General features: G+C 41.4%; 1 pseudogene; it reads left to right on the forward strand.

The window, feature by feature from the left end:
• Window positions 1–4,936: 4,936 nt before the first annotated feature.
• On the forward strand, window positions 4,937–9,564 carry LOC138447953 (thiol S-methyltransferase TMT1A-like; annotated as a pseudogene).
• The last annotated feature ends 951 nt before the right edge of the window (window positions 9,565–10,515 follow it).

Raw genomic sequence — 10,515 nt, forward strand, 5'->3', positions numbered from 1 at the left:
TCTGCTACCCTGACAAAAAGAAGATATTTACAACAAACTTGACTCTTAAGAGACCGAACTTGGTAAGGAGAAGAAATGTATCTTTCATCCAATCGCTACCATCATAGTGATATCTCAATCCCTTTGTAGATGTGCCAGGTGTTTGGACCTTGTTCCCTCCTCCATGGTTGATAAATACCCTAGAGGATCATAAACTAAACGAAGGAGGACCACTAAATTCCATAGTCTTAGCAAAGACTCTAAACTGCAAAGAAATTATCACTTAAACAGTTAAAATGAAGCTGCTCACCAGAACAAAAACTAACCTCTAACTTAGCCAATCTGAAGAACCTTGAAGCCCCTCAGCACCCTGTGCTGGCACCTTATTGCAAAACAATCTCCTGTGAAACCCCAAAAGGTCAATCAGGTGACTAAGAGAAACAAGTCAATAACTAAATATATATATATATATATATATATATATCCCAGCCCTCTTGAGATTGCACTGACAGACACCTTCAGAGATAGATAGCATAGAGACGTTGGAACGCCTTGTGACAGAGGGCCGTAATAACTTGGATGGAAGATGAGTAGCACTCCCAGACCCCTCTATCCCCTCCAGGGATATTGTGCCTTCCCAAATGAGGAGAAAAAACCTCCCTCACTTATCTAAGGAAAACCTTGCAACCCAGAAGAAGGCAACCTTGAGAACCCCACTAAAGCCCCGCTTTACACCCTTGAAACAAATACACTCTTACACTTCTAACCAACCCACTGACAGTGGAAGGGGGGGTCCGCTTAACGTAGTGCAATACAAGGAAGTAGTGCAAAGGAAAGTAAACTGACGGGAGGGAAATGCACAGTGCGAGTCTGCACTGGTCCTGAGCCAGAACTCCTGTAAAAGGAAAAACGGAAACCATCAGGTGATACATCAAGAGGTGTAATGTTATGATGCAATCTCCCCCAAGGATGGCGGGAAGGGAATGAGGGTAAAAGGACTTTGGGATAATTATCATGCCCCGTAAATGAAAGGTTGTGAAGGAATACTGGGACCACTGTCCCCTCAAACACTGAGGTCTGAGTCTCTGTATGCATGTGAGTCTGACTGGCCACTATGGGGATCAGGGGAAGGAAGAATTAAGCACATTGCCCATAGCAAAATAGCCCTTATATAGCGCTACGAACCCTCAGGTATACGAGTGTTGCTCATCACTACTACCAACGGTGTGTGATGTGAAGTGTTCACCTATCGATCTCGGCAGGATGAAAGACTGATTTAGACCCTCCCAAATTAGGCACCTGCATCAGTAAGCTCAGCACCGATCTGAAAGCCAGCCCTCTATTTGCTGCACTGTAGAAAAATATATATATATATATATATATATATATATATATATATATATATATATATATATATATAGGCTAAACAACTCTCTTGAGGGTACAGAAACCTGCTTGTACTCCTCGAGCAGAGAAGAAATTGTAACACACTGCTAGACGAATAGCTGAAAACAGGCCAAGCCTTGGGAGGAAAACCATGGGCAGGCGTCAGGAGGATATTATTTGGCAACTTGTCCTTCTGATACCAACAAGTGCTTCCGAACACTTCATCCAATTAGAACCTGGTTGCCCAACCTGCCCTTGCAACAAAACTGAACAGATACCCCAGAGCTGACCTTGTCTCCACCCATAGTCCAAATAGTATAATGAAAGTCATAATGGGACAAATAGTAAGGGAATCACGCCACCACTAAAGAGAGCATCAAGCCCTACCGACCTCAATAGGGGCCTAACGCATCATTCTTTTCTTCCTCATGCCGAGAGAAAATTCTGCGGCTTAAACAGTACAGGTATTGGGTGGAGCAACTGTTATTGGGGCAAGCAAAACCTAAGGAAAGGACTGAGTTGTCCTGAAACTAACTAAGTTAAAGGGCGACAGAATTTTAATTAAAAGACAAAGGTTAAAACCAGAGTGATGGCTAGAGAGGAAGGTACAATCCCCCACATGGGTCTTTTTACCACTACCTCCAAACACTCTTTTCTTTAAAGTATTTAACAAATAAATAAAACAATATAAAATAATATAAAACAATATCCAAGAAAGAGGGGTTACGCCCTCACAGGGGTCCGAACCCTGGCCTTATAGTAGCTGCTACCAACTTAGCTATCAGGGCTACTGACAATACTGAAAACGCAAATGTGTTCCAGGCATCACTTAAACATATTGTTTAGCAAAGAGTGCACTGAGCAAGAGCACCACAACCGCTCACCCTATCAGGGTGTGCAACCAGCAGCATACGAGGGGTTCACCTCGCAGAAGAACACAGACCAAGCCTGCCCCCGAGTAGGTGACAGCACACCTACATGGAAGATAATGACACCTGACACATGCAGCACCTAAACAAACCAAGATGCCGACTATAAGGGAGGAATACGCTGAGCAAGAGCACCTCAACTGCTCACCCGAGCAGGGTGTGGAACCAGCAGTACACAAGGGGGTAACCTCGCATTAGAGCTCAGGCAGAACCTGAAACCGAGCAGGTGATCGGTCAAGTGGCACAGCGAGTAGAGAGCTTGTTTTGACATCCATGCAGAGCCTGCTTATGCAGGTTCGAATCCCGGCAGGGCCAAACTCAGCCTTTCATCCTTCCGAGGTCGATAAATGAGCACTACACACCGTGGTTATTAACAAGCAGCGCTCAGATACCTGAGGGTTCGTAGTTCTATATAAATGCTAAATTATTATTATTAAATTATAAATTATGGCGCCCATACAGTGAAAAAAAAAATCACCAATGTCATATGCAGCACCTAAATAAAGCTGCTGACCTTAAGGGAGGAATACACTGAGCAAGTGCACCTCAAACTGCTCACCCGAGCAGGGTGTGGAACCAGCAGTACATGAGGGGTTTACCTCGCAGAAAAACACAGGCAAAAAACTGCCACTGAGCAGGTTTATGGCTCACATACCGTGAAAGTAATCACCAATGCCATATGCAGCGCCTAAACAAAGCTGCCGAACTTAAGGGAGGAATACAGTGAGCAAGTGCACCTCAAACTGCTCACCCGAGCAGGGTCTGGAACCAGCAGTACATGAGGGGTTTACCTCGCAGAAAAACACAGGCAAAGGCTGCACCGAGCAGGTTTTTGGCACCTACAGTGCAGGTAATCCTCTATGCCATATGCCGCGCTTAAACAAAGCTGCAGACTAGTAGCGCATCAGGCACTGGAGCGGTCAGGTTCCAAACATATAAATTACAAAATATTCTTATTTAAAAAGTAATTAAAATTATATATATAATCCTGTTAAAGTGAAAAAATGCGGACTGGGCTGCCTCAAGTTGTCTCGCATAACTAGGATGACCAGACGACCCGTATTTCATTTTAGAAACCCCCTCAGGGTTTTGCATGGTTGGGCGGTATGGTAATTAAAATTGTAAATATTTTCTACCCAACACATTCAGAATTTTTAAGTTGGAGGACTGGTTCGACCTCGAACCTTCCAGGCACCAGTGACAACCCCTACTGATTGCGCTACTGAGAATGTCTTCAAAATAACAGAAAAGAAGGAAACATAGCGGACCGAGCGCACCCGCAGCACCTGGCAGTCCTAGGTGTAATTCAAAAGAAAACAGACGTAAACTTAAACAATATACATTTTTTTTTTAAAATACCCATGATGTTCGGCCATTGTATAAGAACTCAGGTACCCAGCCTTCCAACACCAAGCCCTTAGCCGTTGAACCACTGGAGGCTGTGTTATCCAAATGAACACTGCAGCCCACCAAAGGGCTTTGTACATGGGTCGCCAGCAGTGCAGGCCCCGAATAAGCTGTTGTAACAAGCACGGAGGGCTTAAACAAACAAAGAGAGGCTCGCGTGCGCTGGCCTTGAAGCTTATCAGCTTCAGACAGATATGCACGACGGCCGTAAACCAAAAATAAACAGAAGAATGCTTGCGCGCAAACCGGCACGAAGCATAAGCTTCTGTAAGCCCATAAATCTTTATATAAAAAGACCTGCTGTGCGCGGGTCTGAAGAAAAGCTTCCATTCAGACCGGCGCGCACGGGATAAAAGAAAAACAGTACACACTTAAACATAATGCCCAGAGGCAAACCAGCGCGAGCATTGGAAAGTCAAATAAACAGTACCTTAAAATATAAAAGACTAATATATCTTAAATGTTTCACCAAGAAATGCTACAAGAATAGAATATTTTTTCCCATAATATAACCAATTAAGGTTTAACTTCTACTGACAACATGCAAGACACAACTGAAAGGAGTGTACTTAGCTGTGGTGTCAACAGCAAAGAAAGAGGAGTTGGGTTCAGAGTAATGGACTTATATAAGGAAGGATCCCTGCTCATTGGTCTCCTGCAGGGCAAGACCTGTCCTCCATGATGGATTGGGGAGCTCCCTTACATTGACATTGAACTCTATTTAGTTCTGTTTCTTACAACTTTTTTGTTTGTAAAAGTTTTTTCTTTGCTGCTGTGGTTTTAGAGTAAAGATTGTAATGCATAATATGAGCCTCCTGTCTTGTCATAGAATGTGTGTCCCTCCTCAAATGCCATTCATCTGTGTCCCTCCTCATATGCCAATCATTCCTGATTGTACTTGAATCAGTACTCAAAATAGTTTGGGCTTTGTAGGTGTTGCACAGGACAACTATTAGCCCAAACTAAAAACGCAAAGCTGGTTATGATTCAAGAGAGACAGAAAATAGCATTGAAACCTCTGTGGTGATACACAAAGCTCTTGGTTATTGTGGATCCAAATAGAAAAGTGAAAAAAGAAAGTCAGAGAAAGTAAAATGTAGCAAAGAGCCAGCAAAGGTCACAGAGCGGCCACTGGTATGTGGTAAACAACCACATATCACATGACCTCCCATCGAATATAAAGCTGCTGAACTCTCAGTGCTCAGAAACAGAAAGCCACAATCATGTTTCTGGGAATGGGGTTCTTCAGTGACTTGGCCATCCACCTCTCTATGTGGCTCCTGGCTTTGCCAGCACACCTTCTGCACTTCCTGTGAATGTGGAAGCCACTGGCTGTGCGTCTCTTCCCACACCTCTATGCCAAGTTCGCAGTAGATTACCATGCAGCGTTGCACTCCCGTAAGAAGGAGCTCTTTAGCCGCCTGTCTGATTTCGCAGGTCCCTCGGGCCGCTAAAAGTGCTGGAGATCGGATGCGGAACAGGCTGCAACTTCCCGTTTTATCCACGAGGAGCCAAAGTCACCTGCACTACTGATGCAAACCCCCATTTCCAGGAGTTTTTGAGAAAGAGCCAGGCTGAAAATGATCACCTGCACTTCGAGCCCAATTTGGTGGCAGCTGCTGAGAATTTGTCTGAGGTGGACGATGTCTCGGTTGACGTGGTGGTCTCCACGGATGTGTTGTACTCGGTGAACAGCGTGGAAAAGGCACTTAAAGAAGTGTTGCGAATACTCAAGCCCGTGAGTATATTAGTTTTAAATGTTTTATCCATAATATGTGTGTTGTAGGAGTTTAATTTGTAGTGTCTGGCATTTGCAGTGCTGGTGAAGTTGTAAGGAGTAGGGTCTGCATGTTGTAATGTCTGGCATTTGCAGTGCTATTTGTAAAACATGGGATCTGCATTTGAACTTTTGGAAATTCATACTGCTGACTGTTTGCAAGATGTATTGTCTGCCTTTTGCAGTGTTAGGACATGGCTGGTCATTTGTACATTGTTGGCGCTATGTCGCTAGTGTTGGGGCATTCGCAGTGCCGGATTATTTATTCGAAAGAGGTATACACACTCCATACTTAGTCCAGAACTCAGACTGAACATAACCAAGCAGGTACAGGTACTAGGGCCTGTGTTATGAGTTATGTGTTATGAGTAAGCCTGGCTGGCCGAAGCTTCTCAAAAGTGATCTGTGGTCTTCCACGCATCTCCTTGTTAGATTTGAGTAGGTTTCAGTATTAAAGAAAGAGACATGTGCAAGACATTAATAATTTTGACGGTGTGCTTTCTTTAAGCATCCCTGTGAGGAAAGGCTGCCAGTAAAGGCTCTGAACTTGTGACATAGTTCATCAACTTTATACTATTTTTGCTTTGAATTTGTTATGGCAGGAAAACCCCAAAGCTACTTAATATGCACAAACAACGGGGATCCTGGAAGTGTCTCTCTATCGGCCGATATCCCGAGTTAGGGTCTCAACCAGAGTCTTTAGCTCATCATCCTTTCACAGAAGAGAAATGTCCACTAGATATCAGTCTTTGTCCTGGCCAGGACCCTCCTTGTTTGTGCATATTAAGTAGCTTTGGGTTTTCACCCTAAGTTAGTAGGGTAATCCACACGTGGAACCGTTGCTCACTGTTCTTAAAGAGGCACTGCTCCCCCTCACTGACGAGGTCCAACCAGGCCGAAACACGTGTCTGGGGTTGCTGTTGGTACACTTGTTCAGTAGAGGATTGCCTGGCATTTCAGTGCTGGACTGCCCTTGGGCAGGACAAAGACTGACATGTTGTGGACATTTCTCTTCTGTGAAAGGATGGTGAGCTAAAGACTCTGGTTGAGGCTCTAATCCGGGATATAGGCTGGTAGAGAGACACTCCTACGATCCCCCTTATTTTTGCATATTAAGTAGTTTTGGGGTTTTCCAGCCATAACAAATTCAAAGCAAAAATAGTATAAAGTTGATTAACTATGTCGCAAGTTCAGAGCCTTTACTGGCAGCCTTTCCTCAGGACCCCCCTTGTTTGTACGATATTGTTACCACATATTTGTACAAACAAGCTGGGAAGCTGTATGGTCAAGTGCCAAAATTGCAAGGTGAGCTCACATCTCGAATTCACCACTTGACCAAAGTGTGTGATCCTGGGCAACTAATTTTACCCCACTTTAGCTATCAAAGTTGGGAAGCCTTGGAAATGATTCTGAGTTGTAGGTAGTGAACATGCTTTCTTTGGTGCAAAGTAGTCACCAAATTACTTCCACAATTAACATATAACATTTACAACAATTCAATGCAATCTACCTAATTCATATACAAGATCACTATTGACAAAATAAAAGTAATTCAATATATTCAAAATAATTTCATCATTATTTCAAACTATCATTAGAATTCCACTCATTTTTCTTTATTTTTATTAAAGTGTTTGTGGTTAAAAAGCAAAAACCTTAAACACTACATACAATTAAACAATACACATGATATCTATTCACATCATCGCATAATACATTAAACTTTAATTCTTAACAATTCATTATACTTTTATCTAATACCTAAATATTGTATATATGTTTAAAATACTTAAACTTATTAAAATAATCTATCCACCTTTTCAATTCCCTTAATCATGGGCTGCCTCATATAATACAGATTATAATATATATGTATATTTTGACCTGAGTAAATATATGCCCACGTTTCATCTTCCCTTATGTTATTAATGCTCTTAAAATGTCCATAAGATTTAGGATAAATATCCATCAATGTTGGACAACCTGTTAACAAATGTCTAGCACTCTGTATTTCAATATTGCATAAACGACAAAGTCTTTCCTGTCTAGGAATGGCGAATCAGGCACCAAGTCAAGACCAGGTTGGCAGCTGCTCCACTCGCAGCTGTAAAATTATTCTTCTCACCTTAGACTCCCTGATATTCACAATATAATTGGATGGTCCATCAATAATAAAACTTTGTTGATTTGTTTCCCCAGTTCTCGCAAGTTACTATCTCACTCCCAAATTTCAGCTCTCCTTTTTATTTCTCTGGCTGCAATCCCAATATTTATTGGATATTCAATTTCAAAGCCAATCATATCAAGAAAAGACTTAATGTCCTCCAGCCATTTCTTTAAGGTCTTGAGCTGAGACTTTAAATAGAGTAATTTATCAAAAAGGTTATATATCGAGATATGTTGAATACTCGGTTCAACTATCTTTACATAAAAGATGCTTGTGGCTATCTTTTTCAAAGTAACATGTGATGTGAGCCCTACCTCACATCGAATAGCTTCAATGAGAGTCAAGGAGGAATGGCCTAAAGTAACGTGCCAAATTCTACTTTCCAGTTTCGAAAGCCACTTAACCTTGTTGGTACATAATACCTCCATTGCATAGAGGGTATTTGGTATGGTGCAGCTTTTATATCCTCTAACCATGATCTCCATAGAAATGGTTCCCCTATAGTCAGCAAATCTTCTTATAACATTACACTTTTTTACTACTTACTTACTGGTGATGTCAGATGCCAATTTATTAATGCTGAGAGAATCTGTAAGTGGAATGCACAGATATGTATATTTCTCAACCTTTTCAATAGTTTCATCATACATTTTCCACCTGAAATTATTGTACTTTCTTTTTGCATTAATGATCATTATTTTGATCTTTTTAAGATTGATGACTATGTTGTTGGCTTTGTGTGTTCCTTTATAGTTGTTTTGCTCCTCTGTAGACCTATGGGAGTGGTGTCAAATATAACCAAGTCATCCGTGTAGGCTAACCAAGCTATGGGATTGGTTTTAATGCCAGGGTGGAAAATTCCTAAATTTAGCCAAGGCAATATCAAGGTCTGATATATACTAATTAAATAGCCTGGGTGCTGGGGTGCACTCCTGCTTAAAACCATGATTAGCAATAATGCTTTGGCTAAGAATACCAAGACTCTTGGCAGTAGTCTTGGTATACAACATTTGTAAAACAAATACAGTACCTGGGGATGAATACCCAAACTAGCCAATGTATGCCACAACATTTTTCCATCCACAGAATCGAAGGCCATGCTGTTGTCTATGCAAAATATGTACAACAAGGTCGATCTTTCTTCCTTGCCCTTATGTACCAGGTACGTCAGTGTCCATAGCCCAGCAAAGGTACCCACTCCCTTGTCGAAACCCACCTGCTGTATACTTAGAATCTTGTATTCTTTAACCCAACTATTAAGGTAATCAAGCAAAAAGGAGGAGAATATCTTGGCCATGGAATCTACCATGGCTAATATACAATAGTTTTCTGTGTTATCCCTGGCCTCATTCTTATGGACCACAATAAAGATATACTTCCTCCAGCTCTGAGGTATGATTCCTGTCTTGGTCACCAAAATGATTTTTTTTAAAATCTAGGACTATTGCCCATTTTTGAGGATCTTTCTTCATGACAACATTCACCAAACCATCCAGTCCAGGGGCCCAAGACGATTTTATGTTCTTAATCCTCCACTGTGATGTCCAAGGGACCTTCACCTGCCAGTTTATCATCATAGAGAGAAATATCTATTTGTCACTCTAAAATACATAGCTCGTGTTCAAGTAACCCAAGTGGTTTCCTGTATAGGATTCATTTCCCTTTTAGTAACAACCAGGGAGGTATACCACAATTCTCTGGATCCCAACTTCTAAGTGCCTTAAACATAATCATCCAGTGAACCGACATCATAGTACTCTTATGCACAAAGATCCAGTTCTTATAGACCATCTTTAAATGTGCAACCTCACTATTCCTTTCCAACTTAGATGGCTTCTGTCTATATCTTTAATATAATTTTTTTGTTTTTCCTGCAGACTTTCGCCATGTCATTAATGTCTTCATCACGAGAACTTTGATAATGATTGTTCCCCAATAGAGAGATCATAGTATAGGCAATATCACTAATTACCCCTTCGTATTCAGGGACAATAACAAAAGACAAAAGCTTCTCTTCATTGGAGTTTCCAAAACAACATGTATTAAATGTAGAAACATTCTTTTCTGACCATGTCACTCGGTTACCTGCATTATTTACCTGAATGTCACCTCCCAACTTCTCACATTCTTTATTCCTCTTCAAATCCTTTTGAAACCATAATATCTTGTGGTCACTAAGCACCGTATCTAATAACTGAAACCTTGTAATGTTCTCAAATAGGTTTTGGGATATCAATATATAGTCTATCAGTGAGAATGTACGCCCATTAGTCCATGCAATGGAATGTTTGCTTGAATTTGTGCAGTATCCATAAGGAAAATCAAATCTAGTATTGCGGAAAATTCATGCCATTGTCCCTCCCGACAAGATGAAATTTCCCATACGTGATCTATACCATTCACCTTATTCTGATTTATTAAAGGGGAATGCCCGGCGAGTATACTCTTATTTCTGCAGAATAACAGTGTAACAGCTGATAATTAATATAACCAGCAATAATGCAAAAGCCTTGTGGCCATTGCATTTACCGCTCAGTCATAGTTGCCTCCAACACGTCTATTATCACCTTCAAATCATCATGGCCAGAGGGGTTATACACATTAGTAAAAAGGAGATGATCATGTTTATTAGACTTCGAAAGGTCCACAAAAACAGCAAAGCTATTTGGGTTTGTGTTCGACAATTCATATTCTTTCATATGGAGATGATTTTTTACTCCTATCACCAGACCCCCTGTGGCCCTACCCTTATTAAGGCATGTCGCAAACCTTTCAGTGATTTGATAACCATCAAGCGAATAACGATTCAACACCCAGGTCTCCTGTAAAAGGAATATGCCTGCTGACAAAACATAAGCCTGCCCGTCACT

This window comes from Ambystoma mexicanum, chromosome 3q (genome assembly GCF_040938575.1).
Source record: "Ambystoma mexicanum isolate Mex_15411 chromosome 3q, UKY_AmexF1_1, whole genome shotgun sequence".
NCBI lineage: Eukaryota > Metazoa > Chordata > Amphibia > Caudata > Ambystomatidae > Ambystoma > Ambystoma mexicanum.